This window comes from Labrus bergylta, chromosome 8 (assembly GCF_963930695.1).
Source record: "Labrus bergylta chromosome 8, fLabBer1.1, whole genome shotgun sequence".
NCBI classification, from domain to species: domain Eukaryota; kingdom Metazoa; phylum Chordata; class Actinopteri; order Labriformes; family Labridae; genus Labrus; species Labrus bergylta.
This window is the reverse complement of record NC_089202.1, coordinates 26,127,782-26,149,486: the sequence shown is the minus strand read 5'-3', so window position 1 is coordinate 26,149,486 and position 21,705 is coordinate 26,127,782. Positions and strand designations below refer to the sequence as shown.

Here is a 21,705-nt window from a genome sequence, read left to right as displayed (position 1 = left end):
CAATCATGGATAATGTTTTTCTTATCAGAGATGTCATTGATGTGTGTAAAATCTATAATCTAAATGTTGGCATTGTGTCTCTGGATCAAGAGAAGGCGTTTGACAGGGTGGATCACTCGTATTTGTTTTCTGCACTGAGGTCTTTTGGTTTTGGGGATGGTTTTGTGTCTTTAGTTGGTTTGTTGTATCAGGATGCACAGTGTTTGGTGAAGATGGGGGCGGGGTTGAGTCGGCCAATCCCTGTACGGCGAGGGATCAGACAAGGTTGTCCCATCTCCGGCCAGCTGTACAGCTTGGCTATTGAGCCCTTGCTGTGCAGGTTGAGGGGCCGGCTCAGCGGGCTTTCTTTGCCCGCGGCCTGTAGCATTGAATGTCCCCCTACAATTTCTGCCTATGCTGATGATGTAAACATCTTCATCTCCAATCAGGGGGACGTTCGGTGTCTGCGGGACACCCTGTCCCTGTATGAGAGGGCAACAGCTGCACGGGTGAACTGGGAAAAAAGTGGTGCCTTATTGGTGGGAGAGTGGAGGGACCAGGCAGTGCCCAGTCTGCCTGGTGGACTTGAGTGGGGGAGGGAGGGGTTGAAGGTGTTGGGGGTTTATTTGGGTACCGAGGGCTTTAAAAGTAAAAACTGGGAGGGAGTTAGGGAGAAAGTGTGCGCTCGGTTGTCTAAATGGAAATGGTTGCTACCCCAGTTGTCGTATAGGGGAAGAGTTCTGGTGGTCAATAACTTGGTTGCCTCGACTCTCTGGCACAGACTTGTGGCTTTGACACCTCCAAGAGGGCTGGTGGAGGACATTCAAAGGGCCATCCTGGACTTCTTCTGGTCAGGCAAACACTGGGTCCAGGCGGCAGTCCTCTACCTGCCGGTGGCTGAAGGGGGGCATGGACTTACAGACATTCAGTCAAAAATTGCCTCATTCAGACTCCAGACTGCACAGAGACTCCTTTTCACTTGTGGTCCCAGCTGGATGGACATCGCTCGACTGCTGCTGAGGAGAGCTGGACGGCTGGGGTACACTAAGCAGCTCTTTCTGTTAAAGCTTGAGGAGGTGGATCTCACTGGATTAACATCCTTTTATATGTCTGTAATGCAGGCATGGAAAATGTACACATTCAAAAGGGAAAAAACTGAGAGTCCGGGAATGTGGATCTTTGAGGAACCGTTATTTTTTAATGATTTTATAAGGACTCCAACTTTGCAGTCAGCCAGTCTCCGGGCCAGTTTCAGAGAGGCAGGCTGCACAAAACTGGGTCACCTGGTAAGACTGACCCTGGATGCCCTCAAAGAAAGGACCAATATCACCTCCAGCCGGGTGGTTGAAAGAGTGGTGGAGGAAGTCTTTGCTGCACTTCCAGTAAAACTTGTGACATTTCTAAACATTGAGAATCTGTGTGAGCAGTGGAGTGAAGAGGGCGAATACAGCTTCCCATCTTTGTCTGTTACCCCAGATGTCGGGGAGTGGCAGGAAAGAGGAGGTGGACTGCTGTCCTTTAGTACTCCTGTTCTGGGAAAGTTCCAGGATGCAGGGAAAAAGGCACTCTATCAGTCCTGTGTTAAGGTCCTACATCTTCGTGGTCTGTCGGGAGTGAAAGAGTCGAGGTGGAGTTTTTTGGCCCGGAGGTTTCCCCGAAAGGCAGCTGGCGGTCCCTGTACAAGCTGCCTGTTGAGAAGAGAACAGCAGATCTCCAGTGGAGAGTTGTGCATGGGGTTATAGCCACGAACAGATACAGAGCGCACATTGATCCAGGGGTGGGAGAGGAGTGTTTGTTTTGTTCACTAACTGAAACTTTGTCTCATCTGTTTGTTGAGTGTCCCAGGCTCTCACTCTTGTTTGTCCTTATGAAAAGCTTGTTTGAAGCTCTCGGGGAGGATTTCTCTTATGCAGTGTTTGTTTTTGGGCCAAAGTATTCTGCAAAGAAAAAGACTGTACATACACTGATGAACTTTTTATCTGGCTCGGCTAAGTTGGCCATTTGGCTTACACGCAAGAACCGAGCTCAGGGTACTGGCTGTGTGGAACCGGTGCTGGTTCTGGAGGGTCTTTTGAAGGCCAGACTAAAGGTAGAATTTGCCTATTATCAAATGATGGACAATGTGCAAGACTTTAATAGTGTATGGGCTGTGGAAGAAGCTTTGTGCTCTGTGGGTGGGGATGGAGAGCTGATTATTCATTTTTGATGCAGTAAATGTTGTTTTTGTTGATGTTGTGATTTTTGTTGCACTTGTTTTGTTTTATTTTTTTATTTATTTATTTATTTCCTTCTCTTGATCTGAGTGATGATGTGACAGTGTTATAATTTTCTCCTGCTAGTGATAAAATAAAAGGTATTTTGAAAACCAAACCAAACCTCTCCTCCTCTCCTCTCCTCTTCTCCACTCCACTCCACTCCTTTCCTCTCCTCTCCTCTCCTCTCCTCTCCTCTCCTCCACTCCACTATTTCACGTGTTTTCTGGGTGACAGCTGTGGTGAACAGGGGGGAGTCTTCAGCTGATGACGGACCAAACCCTCCACATCAACTCTCATACAGGGGCTCAGGAAAGACTTTAGGCTCAATGTCAAATCTGCAGCGTCAGAACAGCATCCGAATAGCCCTCTGAAAATGCACCACCTATTTATTTCAAGGTGTGCAAAATAAAATCGCAGGGAGTCACTTATATAACGGCATTCTTATATAAAACTGAATTCTTCCCCGCAGTGATGGATCACTTTCTGGGATTGATTGTCTTTCTTTCTATGGCAAAGAAGTAGGTCCCTTTCCCTCTGCAGACATTAAACTGGCATCACAAATAGAGTGGCAGAATGGAGAGGAAATGAGCGAGGATCCATCTTCAACGCACCGCAGAGAAACAGCTGTTTCAGGTCACAGCCAAAGATAAGCCTCCTCAGTTCTCTCTCTCTCCCTCTTTCCTTCTATGTCTCTCTCTCCAACATTTGACTCTCTGCCTGACTGTCTTTAATCAGTCTCCACCCGCCTTAGTTTCACTCCTGCTCCGTCCCTTTCTTTCTGATCCATGGTTCTAAAAGGAAAGTGCTCATTGTGCGCAACCTCTCTTAACCTTCAAAGTCCCAGGATGCTTTGTTTAAACACAGCACAGATGGGACACGTTGATGACTAAGCTTAAAATTTTCTGCTAAATAAAAGATGTTCTCAACATCTGGGCAATCGTCCAGAATAATTCATGAACATGACCTTTAAATCAGGAATTTGCCTGGAAGCTCAAATAGTAATTTCAGCAGGTAAAGAACATATCTGGACTATTCTTATGTGACCTTGATGGTGACTAGAATCTGATCTCATCACTTTTGTTTTCCTTTTATTGTCTCTTTTTTAAAATGTGCTATAAACCTGTTTCAACATAAAATTACTTCCATATCTCCACATAGCAAACCGGCACTATTTGAGCCTCTGAGGCCCCTGCAAAAAAATGAAAAAGATACTCACTTACCACTGATATATTATAAACTGGTATAAACTGGAATGATACCAGTATCAAGTTTTGACAATGACAAAAAAAAGTCTTAATTTCACAAAAAAGATTGAAAATTTTAATAAATCAAAATACGCCTGCAAAAATTCACTTATTACTCGTCCGACAAAATTAACTTTAAAAAGATAAACATCTCTTCTCTGTGTATCAATTCTGCAAGTTGAAGTTCAGAGTGAAAAACCTATGAGCTTACAGTATGCCAGTGGGCCGCATGTTGCTCAGTCCTACCTTGCATGCCATACCCATAGTGGAAGCGTCTCTGAAGCGTAGCGCAGCCAGAAGCAGCTTGATTCACAATAACAAGATCACAACGTACAAACTTATGGGTAACTCTGCCTTTCCAAGGTTGATAAAATCTAAAAAGTAATCCTTATGGGAGTCTGTGCAAAGTGTTTCATCCTCGTGTCAAACCTCCTGGCCAGGTCGGATCTTGTCTGTTCAGCTGGACGTGCATGCTCAATCAAAAATAGCCTTGGCGCATATTTTGAGCTAAGCAGGGTGGAGAGACGATACAGACACACTGCCGCCTCCCTCTCCTGGTCACTTGTTGTCTCGAGGAGTCTTTTTAATCATGGACTTGAGCTTGTGTAGCGCTTTTCTAGTCTTCTGACTACTCAAAGTGCTTTTCCACCACAGGTCACGTGTACACATTCACACACTGATGGCAGAGGCTGCTATGTAAAGTGTCCATCAGTATTAACCAATCACATTCATATGCTGCAGACAAAGCAGCAAGAGCAACTTGGGGTTCAGTGTCTTCCCTAACATCCGATCGAACCCCCTTCCAGTTGAGAGACGACCGACTCTACCACTGATCCACAGCCAGCCCCACAAGCTTCCAAAACAAGGTTTATTTACTTAAGAGTTTATAAATGCGGGGATTAAGACATAAGTGAGAAAAGCTATGAAGAAGTAATGGTGCCAGCCTGCTCTGTGCCGTACACATCAGAGCATGCTTTGTGCACAAAAGGGTCCGCCTGCGTTAATAATGATAATAAGAAGATATACTTAAGTAATTCCCAAGGGGGGGAATTCTTTTTTTTCTCTCTGTTGTTGAAATATGCTTCACACATATAGGCAGAAATACACACAAATGTACAAACATGATCCCATAGACGTGGAGAGAAGTCAGAGTGAGGGGGCTGCACAAGAAGGAATATCCCAGCAGATAAGGGTTTGGTGCCTTGCTCAAGGGAAACATGTTGTGTCGCTTTACTCTCAGCGTGTTTGTTAACAGAAAAGGAGAATTTATTATAGTAGGTGCGATCAGCTCTGGATGGGGCGGTGCAGAAGGAACGTTGCAAACATGTGTGAAGTGAAATCTGGCCTGTAGTGGGTTACCACCCTCTTTATTTTCCTGCCCATCTACTGAGCGACCAGTTTCACCCAGCCACTCTCTGCAGATGATGACAGCTCAAAATCTTGCAATTAACTCACAATTAAAAAAAAAAAACATATTGAGTGTGATGCTGTTATTCAATTGAACATATTTTATAGTGTCTTAAAAGAAAACCACACATAAACACACAAGAAGACAGGCAGACCGAGACACAGATGATAAAGGGATGAGCTCTAAGCGATTGCAAGGAGCAGAGGAATCAAATTGCTTGTTGACCAGCTTTTTATCTTTTACATTTTCTAAACGTCATCCTCGGGTTTTGCAACACTTCAGTGGTTGCTGCTGTGTTTTTGTTTCAATGTAAGCAAGCGTGAAAGTGTATTTCAGCATTATTTGATCCTGCTATTGTAATGGATATCCAAGTCTCTCCCCAGTGCTCAGAGGACACATCACTATATGGGATCAAACATCACATGTTTCATTAGGACTTAATGTGATTGACCTGACTTTCACTTATCAGATGAGTTGTTTTTATCACCTGAATTATTTTTATTTAATGGGGTAGTTTGCTGCACTAGCTGGGCGGTGTCTCGATTCATCTTGTTTGCTGGCTTCCTTGAAGACAACTTTTCTTTTCACCTGAAGTTGAACTATTAAGGTAACATAATGTTTGAGATGAGACACACTAGATGTAGTAATATCTTCCCTTGCTACATTGAATCCCTCCTCTCTTACTGATAACACTGTGTGTATTTTCATTTGCTGCTTTACAGAGACTCTAGACAGCTTCTTCAGTCTGTGTGCTTATGTGTGAGCAGGCACACTGTGTAAGTGTATGTGTTCTGACCCCGTCTGTGGAGACCCCTAGACAGCTTATTCACAGCAGACAGATAGCAGCAGAATTCTTATCTAGCTTACCTCCTCTGATAGTGTATTGATGGGCCAATCTTCCTCAGACTGCTGAATTCAGGAACAAAAGCACTGATAAGTGTGGTAGGAGAGTGCAGAGGACTTCAGGGGATTTAGCGCAGTAAAAAATATCCTTTTCACTAGCTGCATTTGTGTTGTAAATGTTTAGAGATTTGAAAAAATAAAGCTCAGCTCCTGGCTGAATTCTTGCTGAATAGTTGTTTCAGCATAAAAGAAAGAAAATATAGAGGAGATGATTTAAATCTGCTGCATATGGGTCACAAGGGGTCATATGCAGCATGTCGCTGAATAAAACGAGTGTTAGAGGTGAGATGAGAGCTCAGAACTCTTCTTTACATTCAGACACAGCAGCAGAAGGTCTGCTGGAAACGTTTTTAGTAGGGTGTTTGAGGCGAGCAGTAAACTGAAATGATGAAAGGATGTGTTGTGAGGTGAAATAAACAGAAGCTTAATGAACAATGAAAATATGTTAGAGCATCTTTGAGATGGCCTGCTGTTGTGTCATATAATCTGTTCTGTAGTTTTGTATAAAAGAAAATAAAACCCCTGAAAACATACATTTATTTCACGTTCAGTCTCGTTAATTTTCAGTTTTGCAGTAAAAGGAAAATAGAAAACATGTTGGTTATTTTCATTTGTGTATGATAGCAAACATTGGGCCTATCCCACATTTGTTTCTTTCATTTGCAGCGTGTTTCTGAAGTCGCATTTGTTTTCAAAAGTGTTGTTTGTTTCTGAGTTTGCTTCATGTTTTACCTCATCAGTCCATCAGTTCGTCTGTTTCTCATCTTTTTCCCTTCTCTGTCCCTGCACCCATAAAGGCAAAACCTCAAAAATGTAAAATATATAGAAATCTTCTGACATATATGCCAAATGAAAGTCTAGTCACTTTTATGTATGTGCAAAATGATCACAAAAAACCCCCCAAAAATGATGCAAGCCTAATAATTATTATTACCTTTTTTAACACTTTTTCCAACCAACATAAAGTTAAGATTTTGATTGAAATTATACTCTATAAGGGTTAGCATGCTAGCTTTGTCATAGGTCTACACGGCCTGCTCAAGTCGAGAATTGACTGAACTTTTTGCCTCACCTTTTGGTATTAAAGAAGATGAAAATGGAAAATGATGAGAAAGGAGAACCTACAGGTGACATATGTAGAGCCCAGGTGACATAAGTGTACGAAGTAAAAGGGAGAGGACTGGAGTGTAACATCTAATGTGTGCCACTGACTGACAGATAACTTAGAGAAGAAGAAGAAATAACAGAAAATGGCAGTGAATTGGATTTAGCTAAATTGTACAATTGAAGCATTAACAAAAAAACGATAAACCCAAATCTGGAAAAAGGTGCACTGAGAGTTTTGAATGAAACGGTTCGTTTCAGCTCCTGTCTCTTTAAGGCCCCCCTCGTCACGTGCCCCCTCTCTTTGCAGTTGCAGGGACATTTGAGTGAGCTTGTGGGTGGGCGTGTCCAACAACTTTGCTCCATGCTTTGCTCTAAGACGTCGGCAGAAACTGACTCGCAAAATTCTCTTTGCAACTCGTTCAGAGCATCAGCATAATAGATCTCCTTTAATAAAAGAAAATATTGTGATATGAAGAGGACTTTCATGATGATCATTTTAAAAATCTGCTACGCCCTATAAGCCATCTTACTGCAATGATCATTAACCTCACTTGATTTTGCATTTTTGTTTCTTTGACATTTCTCCCAATTGTTTAATGTTTAATTGTTTGATCTAATTTTAAATAAAGGGTTTTCTCCATACTGTTCATCTGCCCATTACAAGTTAACAAGTCAACACATTCTAATGCAGTCTTTCTAAAAACTGAATTCTTCAATCCTTGCATTCCCCTGGATTGAAAGGCACAGAAGAAAAGGCTCCACTGTTTTCCCCTCTACTATGAAGCCAGTATGCATGAATGAAAAGTGTATAATCGCATTGATATGCAAGTCATGTCTGAGTTTGAAAAAGTTTTTGTATTAAAACACTGGTCCATTAAAAGTTACTCCTCCCCATCCAGCTCTGTAATTCTGCTTGATGGAGTTGAAAAGTTTCTCACTCGACCTTGGTCTCCTTTCAGATTCAATCTGAGTCTCAGAGATGTGCGTGTGGGTGTATACTGTATGTGCATGTGTGTGTGTGTGTGTTCACTGTTCTTGTTTGTATTTGCGGCTGCCTGTGTGTTTTCTTATGTATGCATATGTATATATATATATGTCTGTCTAAACCAGTGTATGTGCATGCCTGTGTCGGTGTGAGTGTGTGTGAGTCGAGTGCAATAACTCTCAGACGCCTTATGATTAATTTATGTCTTACCTGCCTTTTTACTGAATTACTCGGCGGGCCCGTGGGGGTTTGTGCTGCACGCAATGCTGCAAATAACAGCTCAAATGAAAAAATGCAAATGATCAGCTCGATCCAGCTTCAAATCCATAGGGACCCCTTACACACAAATACACACAAACACACAATCACACATAAACACAACCGACAAACTCTGTCTCTCCCCGTTTCCCCTTCTCCATCCATTCTCCTTATTCTCCTCTCTTTCTTGCTGTGGGGAGAGGAAGCCGGATGAATATCAGCAGGGGTCAGAGAAATGCTTGCAGTGGCATAATAAACAGAAGCCTTCACTCAAATTATGAGTGCTGTACTTTCACACGCACACACACACACACACACAAACACACACTCAGACAAACCCACACATAGGCCAAGAAACACTGCGCACTCACACCCACACGCTCACAAAGGAATCCAATCAATCAGGAAAGTTGCCTTATCTCCTGCATATGAAAATGGAACTTCAGAAATTAGCTCATTTATTTTGGACAATTAGGGTTATTGAAGTGTGACAGTGAAAATTTAGTGTTCACTGAGGCATATGCTCTGCAACAATAGCAGGGAGCCAATTGAGTGCGAGAAGCATTTAAAGCGGTAGTATTTACTTATCAATGTAACTGGCGCTCGGTGTTGATCTCATTAAAACCTCTTCCTCTGTGTTCCTTTATTTAGACAGGACAGAGGCAGAGAGAGAGAGAGAGAGAGGGAGGAAGAGAAAAGGAGGAGAGAGAGAGAGGAGACAGGGGCAGTCATCCCTGTCACATATGATATTATAGCCTGATCAAAACACAGGAGTGGAACAAAAGAAAGGCAGAGGTCTGAAAGCTAGTCTCATATAAAAAATCCTACCTGTGAAAAAAGGAGCTCTGCTGCTTCTTGGATTTCAGTTTGAAAGGTAAGAAGGTAAGACTGCTGCTGAAGCTTTTCTGCAGAACATCAGCCGCCTCCTTTAATCATAAACCTGAGTCTCCACTGCAACAACTCTGTATACTGGTTGAACCTGTGAAGTCATTCAAGTGTTGTGCTAATGTCTGTTGCATGTTTTAATGTAATAACAGAAATAAGCGTTAATGCTTTTTTTTTTGTTCTTTTACCTCCAAATAATAACCCCCCACAACTCTGTTTTTATGCTGATGTTTTGTTTCATATTTCCCCACATCATTTTGTGGTGATGAAGCCATGCATTCTTACAGAAGCTCCAAGTGGACATACAGCCATAGATACATTTTTACTCTGTTTTCCCGTTAAGAGTACATTTTGGATGTTTTCAAGATCTCCACTGATTTATCTCGTTATCTCAGAATAACAACGCTTGCATACCTGTGATAACTGGAAAACTGAGTTAAAACAATTGTATAGATGCTCCTGTACACTCTCACTGCATATAGCACACAGTTCTGTGATACTTAAATAATCATATATACAACGGCATTATTGACAAAAAGAATTTTAGAGATGCTCAAAGATGAAGCTGTATTCAGCTGCTTTGAAGACATTTTCAAAAGGCATTCTGATTTCCCAGTGGTTGTGAAGCACACATGTTATTGTAATGTCCCTGGTTCTATGTTGAAGCTAAAATGCCGACAAAAGAACACAAAAAAACAACAACACATTAAACATGCCAAACACAAGTAAATGCCATTCCTGTAATAATGTTTATTTTCTGCCTTCTGGACATGTCAATTGAATTTATCTTACATTGTGTGTTGAAAAAACACATGAGGGGAAATTACCAAGGCAGTGATTGAGCGCCCTGAAAATAAAAGGTGATTGTGAAAACGTATCAGTTGTAATGTCTGTAAGTTAGTCTGATGGATTTTCATATTCCATGCAGTATATTTCTTTTTCTGTCTCAATTGCATTACAACATCATTCTGCCTCCACTCTCTCTGTTTTCCTGTGTTGGCCCACAATTGTCTTTTTGAAGTGTGAAAATATGTGAAAATAATACAGCGAGAATAATTCATATATTTTATTTAATGATTTTTACAATAACATTTAATTTCAATTTGTTTTGATGTTAATGATGTTTATATCTTAATATCTGCACCTACAATCTAAAACGTCTTCCATCTTTGTGACTCTTTGCTTACCTCATGTAAATCTTAGTTTTGGTAAATGCACGCCTGTAAACACTCATGACGCGGTCCTGAAGCCTTCTCATGTGAAGACGACGACGACTGTATCAGCAGGAGTGTCTGCAGGCCTGAACATGAGCTGCAGAGACAAGATTAATAGACACATTTTTATACTTTCTCAAAGCTTTCTTCTATACTTCATCTCATTTAAAACAAGTAATGATGATATATCAATGTGCTTCCATTTTGAATACCTGTTTACTGTGCTGATTCATCCCCTTTGTAACATGAGCAGAAAGCAGGTATTCATTTTGTTTATGAGTTGATTTAAGCGCAACGCGGAGATAAATGATTTTTTTGCAGCAGGGACTTCTTTATTCCAAATTCACACAACTTTCTTTTTGTTGTAAAATGTTGACGGAGACAAAACCGCAGAGGCGGCTAACAAACATCTCACCTGTAAAACAATGCTTCACACACCGCTAATAACAGGACCTCATCAATATGCAGTGTTCTCCAGCACTCTAACATGTACCTAAGAGGTCCAAGATTAAATTTTTAAATGAACTACCGCCTTTTGCTTCAATTCCTTACAAAAGGCTGCATAATTCATCACAGTCTACTGTGACAGTTGATTATAATCAGGCCTGTTTTTTTTTTTTGGAAGAAAAGGGGGTTGTAATAATCTGGATTCCCCTCTCTTCAGGGACACAAATAAGGAAACAATGACAGGGGCCATCTATAAGGTAATAAATATTTAAGATGCAATTTTAATAAGTAATACTCTCTACATAAAAGCAGTGTTTGTTATGGCCTCCCGGTTGTCATTATAAATTCAGATGCTGGTGTGCTTCTTTTTTTTTTGTGCCATCAGCATCTCTTCAATATTAACACCCCCGCAGATGGATTTGTGATTGCCTGGCTAAACGTGTGTATCCCCTGCTTCTAAATTATTATTGCCATTATCATTATTAATGGATTTTCTGTTTGCAGTCTATTTACATTCCTCTTCTTGAGAGCAGGAGACATGTCAGTATCTCTGCGGCATTCATGTTTTAGTTCAGCGTCTGAGAGGCTGAAGGAGAATCACTTTTTATCACTGTTATGAAGATTTACTGATAGGACGGCCGAAGAGAGACAGAAAATGTTGAGAGAAGAGAGAGGAGGAAGAGGACTGTAGTCTCTGTATATGGGGCACCTACTATCTAAGCTCCACTGGTGCCCCATATGGAGACTTTTCTGGAATCTCACAGCAGCCACAATGTAAACCTTCCTGTAATTTATTCTAAATGTAAACGATGGAGGGTGACTGCAGCACCAACACTTCATTACTCACAGTATATGCAGTGTGTGAGTGGGTGTTGAAATGCACATATCTTCCAGAGATCTGTGGCGGCGGAGCGTATCTGGAGGTGTCAGACTAGTGATCAGCTGATCAAATCAATCTCCTCACTGCACTGTGGCCTGTTCAGAATGAAGACAAGAGTCGTGGTTAATGAATTCATGTAACACAGAGGAGAGTAGACCTTGTATTAAAGTGTGCAGAAAAAATAAAATGTGGTTACTTGTCCATGAAAGAAATAAAAAAAAAGGGATTCAGTTTTCTGTCTCTCTAGAAGCACAGAAACACTGGCTGAATATTCAGTAATTCTTCGGAGTTGTTTGGTCAAATGCACCATGATGCAAACGAAATCACAACATTTAGTTTCTATATTTGATTAAAGCGTCAAAATAATTTAAGTTAGAATACGAGGCTCATTATTCTTTTATGTTTCTGTGTTATTATTTACAGAATAATGTCGTAAATGGAAAATTAGTTTAGATTCAATCCAATGTATTTAACACAGTAACTATGTTTCATCGCCAAAAGCATAGTCTCTCTCAACTCACATGCTGTGATGAACCACAAGTGGAAAATCACTACTTAGTGCATGGATTCCTGGATTTTTATTATCTTGGAACTATATTTAAATTACTCACAATTTCTGTCTTTACTCAATGTACTGAGTCAGTGTAAGAGAAAGTCCTATCCACTGAACGGGAAAAGTTATCATCTATTTATCTGTGTTTGTTCGACCGCAGTAAATGTTTATTAAAGACTTACCAGAGACGGGAGACGATGGTTCACAGCTTTCACCAACTTCCTCTGTATCAGACTATCACAGTTCAGATGCTGCTCATGTTTTCTCCTGCACATACCCAGTTCATCACACCAACAAATACTGACAATAAAAAAGTGATCAGGATGACAGACGCTCAATCAGCATTGTGTTATCTCATTTAGTAAAAAACAGGCATGAAACAAACAGACATTTTTTATTCATCTGACAGTCTTTCAGAATTTTAACATTGTAGCAAAGACCGTAGTTTCCCTAACTGTCGTCAGTCACTTTGCAAAAGCATAATAACAAAAATGCCTAAGAGGGCAGGAGCGGGTATTGAAGGGAAAAATTAGTTAGTTGACAGTCATCTTGCAATTATCAACAAATAATGCATTAATCAATACAAATGTTACGTCCTAATGTTGATCAAAATGTAGCATTTGCTTATGAACGTTAGTTGTACACAGTACAAACATCCTCAAAATGTTCTTCATGACTGATTTAATACAAGGGAACGATTTACACCTCAAAATGTTGTGATCATTATTCAAAGGTTGCATGTATCCATGCAGATGCTGTTTGCCTCTGAGCCCCTGCTGCTCCTGCAGACCAATAGTCCAAAAAGATACATGTTGCATGGAGAGCAGTAATGCGCTCTCCATCGCAGTAAGGAGCCCTTCTTAGCATGCCACTACAACAGAGGACACTTTCCTCCGCTGCTTTGGCAAAACACACACACACACACACACACACACACACACACATACACACACACAAACACACACTAGATAATGCACACAGCCTCTACCAGAATGAGCGAGTGAGGCTGGCAGCCAAAACAGGCTTGGCACAGGGCCTAATGATGCCCGGCATGCGTCTGCTCTCGACAACGGCGGGGTAACACCTGCCAACTTTTACTAAGGTGTAAATGTCTCTATTAGCGAGCGGCTGTTCCCGCGTGTACAGCGCTCAGATCAGAGGAGGGACTCCGGCGCTCTGGTTGCTGTTCAGAACCTGGTAATCGCTGGGTCCAATGGGCCTGTTCAGCACGCCACTCTCTTATTCTAATCCTCTGTGCAATCTTTCCACATTATGTAGGCGGCATGAAAGAGCAGGGTGTAAATGTGAAAATGGGGCTAAGATGGAGATCTCTGCGTGCTGCCAGCTTGAGGCTTGTTGTTTCCGTGCTACATTTCAACAATGTACTTTTAAAGCTTGCATTCATGCCATCGCAGCTTATACTTGTTTTTGACTTAATTCCGCAAATATCGGGTATTTTCTGGGTTGTTTTACATTTTAACGCTGCCAAATTTTTCACACCATGCTGTTGTAAAATGTCAAGGGTCCTCTCCTCCCCCGAACTCTGAACAAGAACTCCTCCGTGCACTTCCCTTCGGACGGATCTGGAAAGACAACACACGGGATGTTATATTGATGTGATCTGGATGGGAAATGGCTTTTTGCAAACATCCCACTGGTTTATAGTGCAGATATATTTGTTTGATTAAGTTTTACTATAGGGAACTGAAATGACCCCTGCAGTGATAACCCCTCATCCTTTTTTTCTTCCTGGCTAAGTTCACACTACTGATAGGAAATTAGATTTTTCTGCAGAGGTCGAGGTTCATTAAATGCTCCAAATATTCGATATTTTCCTAAATATTGACCTTAAAAATAGTCTCATCTGGTGTAAAGAAACTGTTCAAACAAAGCCTGTGTGAGAAATCTTCTCAGGCCTGTAAAAGGACCCTGTTTTTATTTCTGCATGTCCAGGCGAGGTTTATTTTCCTCCACTCATAATCCCTACTCTGTTTTCACAGCAGCCGTTGTATTTGTGTTCACATTCATAACGCCTCCTCCCATATGATACCCACAGGACATATTGTTGGACAGAGTTTAGTAGATTATGCATACTGCAGATACTATGTCACTGAATATGAATTAACATAATCTGAATAGGGAAAAAAAGGAATTTGCATATTTTTGGCAAAGCTATTGTTACATTTCATTATTCAACTTTGAGACCTACGTATATCCCTCTGATGAATATTGATGCAACTGTGCACACACTTCAATAATGCCATTTGTAACGCCACAGGATTAAGTGAGGCCTCTTCACTTCAAGGACTGTTAGAATAAGGCCTAATATGGGTATCAGAGGTCTAATGATGGGATGGGTTTCTCCTTAATGTTTTAGATGTAATGAATCCTTGTTCCAACAACAAGTCCTCATGCCAGTGAGACATGAGATATGTAGTCATATAAAAGGCGTATTGAGGTTGTTTCAATTGCCAACAAGCCAGATGGAAATGAAGGAGTTCTTCTGTAAGACCCAACTACATGCAAAAAGCTGAGATGGACCTGCAGGCACTAGATGTGAATGTAAATACAAAGTACAGAATGCAATGCAGCAGATCACATGGTAGTTCAGTGGGAAAAGACTAATGTAAAAATAGCCATGATGTTTGTACACATATATATGGTGTATAACAGATGTGTCCCAATGACATTGGATCTCCCCTGACTTCATGCCATCATCAGGTCAAAAAACGATAGAAATCCCAACTACACACATCCAGAAACACATTTTATATATTTGATTATGTATATAAAATCATTATGCCCACTATGGTCGTCTTGCAATCAGAAGGTTCAGCCAAAGCTCCTGCAGTCCAAGTGTCGTAGGGCAAAACACTGAACTCCAAGTTCCTCCCAATGTCATAGCCAGTGGCATGTTATCGCAAATGAATGAGATAAGGGCTCTTTACATCCTCTGCCATCAGTGTGTAAAGGTGTGTGTGAATGGGTTATGTGAAATGTAATGTAGAAGTGTAGCTTTAAGTGGTCAGAAAACTAGAAAAGCACTATAGTCAAATATAGTCTGATATTAACTAACTGATGTATTAATATAGCAATTTCAAACTATTATGAGATGACCAAAGTGCTTATATTAAAAACAAAAAGTGAATACCAAAAAATAATAAATAACAACAAAAAACAGCAGTACATCCACACCAAGTTCAAAACAAAAGCAATGGTTGATATAAGAAGTAGTGAGCCATTTGGGGTAGTAGAAATGTTGGGTTGAGCCTTGAATGGAGTATAGATGCTGATTTGCTGCTGCTGGCAAATAACTAGGACCTGAGTTTTTCAAAGCCAGAGAGATGACCAGATGTGACCGGTTGGAGCAGCTGAGTGACCCCTGAATGGCTATAGGGGTTAAGTTGCCTTATATGTAACATATTTTTAAATTATTGTTAAAGTCCTTTCATGATGGATTTTCCTGCCCTTTGTTGTGATGCTTTTGATTTCTTGTGTGAAGCACTTTGAATTGCTTTGTTGCTGAAATGTGCTGCTGTATAAATAAATTATTAATTATTTCAGGATTCAAGAGGATGGATGTCAAAAGTCACAATTGAAAGTACGTAAAAACAGGAAAATAAGGAAGTGTGCGTCAATGAGATGCAAAGAAAGCTAATAGCAGCAACATACTATATAGTAACTGTAGTGACATACTATAGCCCAGATGGATGATTTGAAGTCCCGTCTCTGCAACTCAAAAGCCAATCATGTATGCTGCATGGCATACGTCTTGTTCAAATAATTGTGACACTATCTTTTTCCCCCAATAAAGGTTAGGTTACATTGCTCCCCCTGAGCTGCTGTAAAAAGCTGTCCATGTACAGTGTGATGACCTTTAGAGGTCACTGACAGAGCTCCTGTCAGTCAGCACTTAGACTGGTGCTGAGTGGGGCAGGTTGGGGTGCGGTCAGGATGATATGAACAGGTGTGAGTGGAGGGAGGGCCCTGCATGACTCTGTAACCTTGGTCATACACTGTGTGTGAGCATGTTTGAATGTTTGTGTGTGTGTGTGTGTCTGTGTGTGTGTATCTGCATATATTTTTATTTAAAGGTCCCATATTATGCTTTTTCTGGTTTTATATGCTCTTTAGTGTGTTTTCCAAGTGTCCTGTGCATGTTTAGGCACATCTATGTGCAAAAATTCAAAGTCCACGGAAACGCGGCTTCTCCTACGTCCTCCTGTTAGCTGTAGCATTAGCTGCATGTAACGCTCGGTTCTAGCCCCCCTCGAAAAAAATTTGCCGGTGTGACGTCTTGTCAGTGTGATATCACTGATCTAAGCCCATTGGCTCGTTGTGGCAAGCCCAGCAGCTCATGTTGCACGCCCGTTAACTTCTGTAGCACGCCCACGATATGCCGTAGCCTGCGGTAGCACAGTAGTGCTAAGGTGCTAATGTTTATGCTCCCCTCGGAGCCAAAGTGGCTGCATTCCCAATATGGTAAAAGGGGCGTGGCCAATTACGGCAGAGCTGACAGGCCGACCAATCAGATCTGACTTGGCACACGTGGGGACTCTGAACGTGGGCACTTCAGAGCCTTAGAGAGAGAGTCAGAAGCGAGTAGGTACATAGATTAAATATATGAACCCCAAAAAGGGCATAATATGGGCTCTTTAAAAGAAAACAGTGCATACAGCTGCATATGTAAACCTGTTTCAGATTCATGAGTAAATCTTATGCACTGTTGAATTTAAGCAACAGTATGTTGAGTGTTGAAAGCTGTTGTCAGTGGATAAGGATATGCACAGTGTGTGTGCGTGTGTGTGTGTGTGTGTGTGTGTGTGTGTGTGTGTGTGTATGTCTATGTCTATGTGTGTGCGTGTGTGTGGCCAAGGGTGAAACCTTGTTTATTTGTCTGTGGTGCAATGTGAGAGGTGGGAATGTGGAAATGAGCGTAGTGTAACTAGTGTTGGGTTAAATCCACTGTTACACAGCTGTGTGTCTATCTAACACAGAATACAGTGACGCTTGGGAAAGGGATGAGCTCTGTTATAACAAGCTCAGAAGTTCTGGCAGAGCAGGACGAGCTAGTTTTGTCATAACACAAAGAAAATGAGAAGTCTTTCTTTTTTTAACTTTGACTCTTATAAATGATTGAGACTTACAATAAGTGTTGTGAATAGAAACTAACAGTGCTGTTAGTTTGATGTTTAATTATTATAACCTAAGAAATGTTGGCAAAAGTCGCATTTCACACACTAACATGAATGCCTTGTGATTGTCAACCTAGTAAACCTGAATCCGATTCTGATTTATATGTAGCAGGAGTAGCATCACTGCACTTGCAGCAGTAGTAGTTGTGGTAAAATAAACAATGTAAGTGACAACACGTCCCTGAATGACTGACTGGCATCAGAAGGTAACTATGGGCTGTGGTGACAGTCTTTAAGTAGGCCGACTTGTGTCGTTCTACCACCACTTGGTCTTCCATCTATGTAGTGTTTAACAGAACGTTTCAACTTTTCATTTCTTAACAAATATGGTCAGAGCTCTCGAGTGGCTGAAAGGCCAGCCAACCTACAACTGCTCAAATCAAACTTCAATAAAAAATGCCTTGCAAATGAAAAAAAAGTCATCCATTTTCTCAGAAGTCAGCCAGGCCAGTGGGGGCGGTGTAGGACATTTGCAGGGATGAGTCCAATCTGATACCTTGATTAAACAAAGACTGCCTGTTTTTTGTAAAGCCTACTAACGTCATTCAAAACACCTGAAACCAAGTGGTGAATATAGTAAAAAGTACCTGGCTGCTTTCAAAAAGAATGGCTCTTGACCAACCAAAGTACTACATTGAATGTGTTTGTTTATTTTTACCAGTGAAATGTAGACCTGACTTGATGATAGTTTGTCCACATTGGCTGAATGAGTAAAGAGTAATGGTGTTTATGCTACAAATGTAACTATTAATTGAAGGTTTTGATCTCAACATCCATCACTTTCCTACAGTATGTCGACCATTGTTGTGAGCCGTTTACAATCAGCCACATGCTGTGGTACAAGTTAATCCTCATGTCAACAAAGTAAGGTGTCGTTAGCTTTCGTCATGTGCCTATGTCACTAAAGGGTGAGACCGACCCATAGTGTCAGAGGCAGTGTGGGACTTCACCTTCAGCAAACACATTTATTTAGGAGCCGTAGCTGACCAAGCATTTCTTTTTAATGATCATTAAATATCACATGCATGCCTTTTCTCTCTGAGCAAACACGATTATTAAAGGGACGTTTAATGCATATCTGATGAGATAAACAATGAAAATAAGGCTTTAAAATGCTATTCAGGGATGTTATTAGGTTACTGGACAGAGGCTGGTTCAACTAAAAATGCTTACAACAATGATTTCTGTTCTTAAAACAAAAGCTCAGCAGCTGGTAAATAGTCTCCATTTGCAAATGAAACCGCAAAAGGGATTACAGAAAATTGGTTTTAAAGGAAATTGAGTCCCAGAAATATTGAGTAAGCAGTGATTGTAACCGTATATTGTCTCCGCACTTGAAACCAAGAGACCTGCTGGGCCTATCAAAAATCAGTTTACTGTTTGATAAACACACACTGGCGCAGGAGGAATATTTCCTTATTAGAAATTCAAAATCCCTCCAGGAAGAATATTGGCCACGATAAATCATTTAGCGGGGCCGGCCGCCTTCACTAATACCGTCGAATCAGCAAAGCAGAGCCGAGTGTTATGTGGACATCAATTATTAACACATGCTAACAATATTAGCATTTTCTCCTGAGCAGCAGAAGAGACACATCACAAAGGTGGAGAGAAAGATGGAGGTTGGAAAAGATAGCTAGATAGATAGATAGATAGATTTTCCCTCTACACTCTCTTTCCCTGGTCCCTTATCTTGGAGTCTAACTAAGTGGAAGCTGGATGGAATCTGACAGATGGATTATGAGGTGATTATTTATGGAGACTTTTTAATTAAAAGAAAAACTGCTTATTAGGAATCCTCACTTCCCTCATTAATAGCAGGCAGAGGAAGAGTCTGTGTTGTTGGAAGGTTGGCGGGGACCACTAATGAGATGGTGGTGGGGAGGAGTTGGTAGAGGGACGGTGGGGTCAGCGATTTCACATCGAGAAAAATACATTTGGAGACACATAAAGGGCTCTCTGTCAATGCTAATGACACTACAGAGAGGTGTCTCAGTACTGAAGACAGAAAATGTGCTGTGCACTGAACTCCTGGTGATGTTTAAGCAACCTATAATGTAATCGTTTAATCTTTGTCCAGTCTTACTTTTACTATAGTAAAAACCAAAACTGCTGGGGCGCCGATAGCGGTTATGTTGCGTGCCCCATGTATGGAGGCTCTAATCCTCATCGCTGGGCAGACAGGCGGACTACAAAATAAAACATTTTTTAAAAAAAAGGGATGTGCTTGATCTGTACCGTGCCGAAGCGCACCTCTTCCAAGCATGTCAGGGCCAAGGAAGTGCACTTCCACTACTCAAATGAACTGGACTTTGGGGATGAAGTATGCTTAGCCACGGCACCCTGTGTTACCATGGTGAGCTAGCCATGTCGCAAGAGACGCAGCTTCATGACATGGAAAACTCTGACTAAAGACTTAACACAGACGGCTTACTCTCTTATCTTGCCTCTTGGTACACAAAGTCTAGACCAAACTCTTTGTTATATTATTTAAAGAAACCCAACATTAATCCACTATGAGCACAGCAACTTTTAGTAAAGTTCCAATAGCAGGGAAAACTTCCTTTTAAAAGACAGAAACCTTGAGCAGAACCTGACTCACGACGGTGAACAGTGATCTGCGGTGACTCTGCTGGGCTTGTGTTTCTCCAGGTTTGATGAAGTATCTGCTTCATTGTTTTTTAACCACTGGCCTTGCACATTCAAGGAGAATGATCCTCCCACTCAACTGATCATTGTAAATTAACATAGATGGGTATCCACTGCTGAAAAGAGCTTGAGCAACACCTGAGCAGGCCTCAACGTGTAAGCAATTCAAATGAAGACTCTCTAAAATAAAAGCCAAAAGTGTTCCTTGGATTGTTTATTGAAGGGAAGTTGTATTCTACATTTAAGATGAGGTTCACTTTTTGGTTATGCAATTCTTCATGAGATAAAGTACGCTGTCAATAAACATTTGTCTGATGTATTCAAAAACAACAATTTTATGACCTTCCTGATTGGAAACATGTAAATTATTATATAACTTCTAAAAAGCAGGAGAAAAACTGTACATCATTTTTGCCATCATCATCATCATCATCATCATCGTCATCATCATCGCAGTCATCAGTAACATGATGTGGTGAATGAGTCTGAGACAAACCGGGTGGAGAAAGCTCTGGAGTGGATCACATCATTAAAGGGAAAATACTACACTTTGAAAAATGACAAACCAATGGAGCGTGAAAGCACGCATTGACAAACAGCACTTACCGTTTCCTCCCACAGCCCCTGCAGAGGAGCTCCACAAAGCACACATCGACCACGTGTGTGAATGAGCAGCTCTCAATAATGAACCGGCAGCAGAGGACAGTTTAGTGCAGCTGCTGTCCGCTGACATTTGGACAGCTGGGGGTGTCCACCTGATTCAGTGTACCCTGAGGTAAACCCTGGTGTTTTGAATAACGTGTTCAAATCTGAATACAATTGTTGTGACTTGAATCAGAAAAGTCTCCCACACCGGTCAAACGAGCTCTAGAAAACACCAGCATACCCTGAGGGGGGTTGAGGTCAGGCCACACACACACACACACACACACACATACACGAACCAGTGGCTAGCCCTGCTACTGGAACTCTCATATTGTCTCAGTCCAACAATGCAGCAGCTGGCACAAACAGGGAGCTATTTAACAGCCACCAATTGATGCTATGCCACCAGGTGCTACTGTGTGCCTTTCCCATCCTCATTTAATGCATCAGCAGAATTTCGTTTGCCTTTATTTTCATAGCTCAAATGCTGGAAAGCAGGACGGTGGGATAGGGGTGGTTACTATCATAAATGCTGATATTTACACTCAGCACCTGGAGGCAGCGTATACAAGGTGTGACATTACACTTATCCCATATCTTGATGTGCTCTCTGTGTGCACACACAGACACATTTATATGCAGCATGTTCTGTCTGTATTTGCATGTGTTGTACATGTTTATGTGGGTTTGCATGCACGCAGAAGCAGATACAACGGCGGGGCTCCATCTGTGTAAGAGTGTGTTTCCCAGTGTTTTCTCAGTATCTGTGTGGGTTGTAAGCACCAAAAATAACACACTTCCATGGGACCTTTTAAATGGACACCATCTGTCTCTATCAGGGAAGGCTTAGGGAAAACTAATGCTACGGCTCAGATGCGTTTCACCAGCAGCGGCAGGCCAAAATGAGGCGGCATCATTATTCTGCAAGGAGAAGAAAGAAAAACTTGCCAAAAATGGACTGAGAGAAAATAAACTTGTTTTTTTTTTCTCCCTGTGACAGAAAAGTGGATTGAAAAGAGAGGGAATGAAATCCGACTGCATCCATTTCCAGGGTTGACGATTATAATTCAGTGTTATTTTTTACAGTGTTTGGAGGTT

At 41.3% G+C, this 21,705-nt stretch overlaps 1 long non-coding RNA gene across 1 annotated transcript; it reads right to left on the bottom strand.

The window, feature by feature from the left end:
• Nucleotides 1–10,077: 10,077 nt before the first annotated feature.
• LOC136179873 (uncharacterized) lies at nt 10,078–20,768 on the bottom strand. The gene is made up of 4 exons (XR_010666803.1): nt 20,569–20,768; nt 12,301–13,701; nt 11,533–11,660; nt 10,078–10,335 (listed from the first exon to the last, which is right to left on the bottom strand). It is a non-coding gene; the product is annotated as an uncharacterized lncRNA (long non-coding RNA).
• Nucleotides 20,769–21,705: the final 937 nt, after the last annotated feature.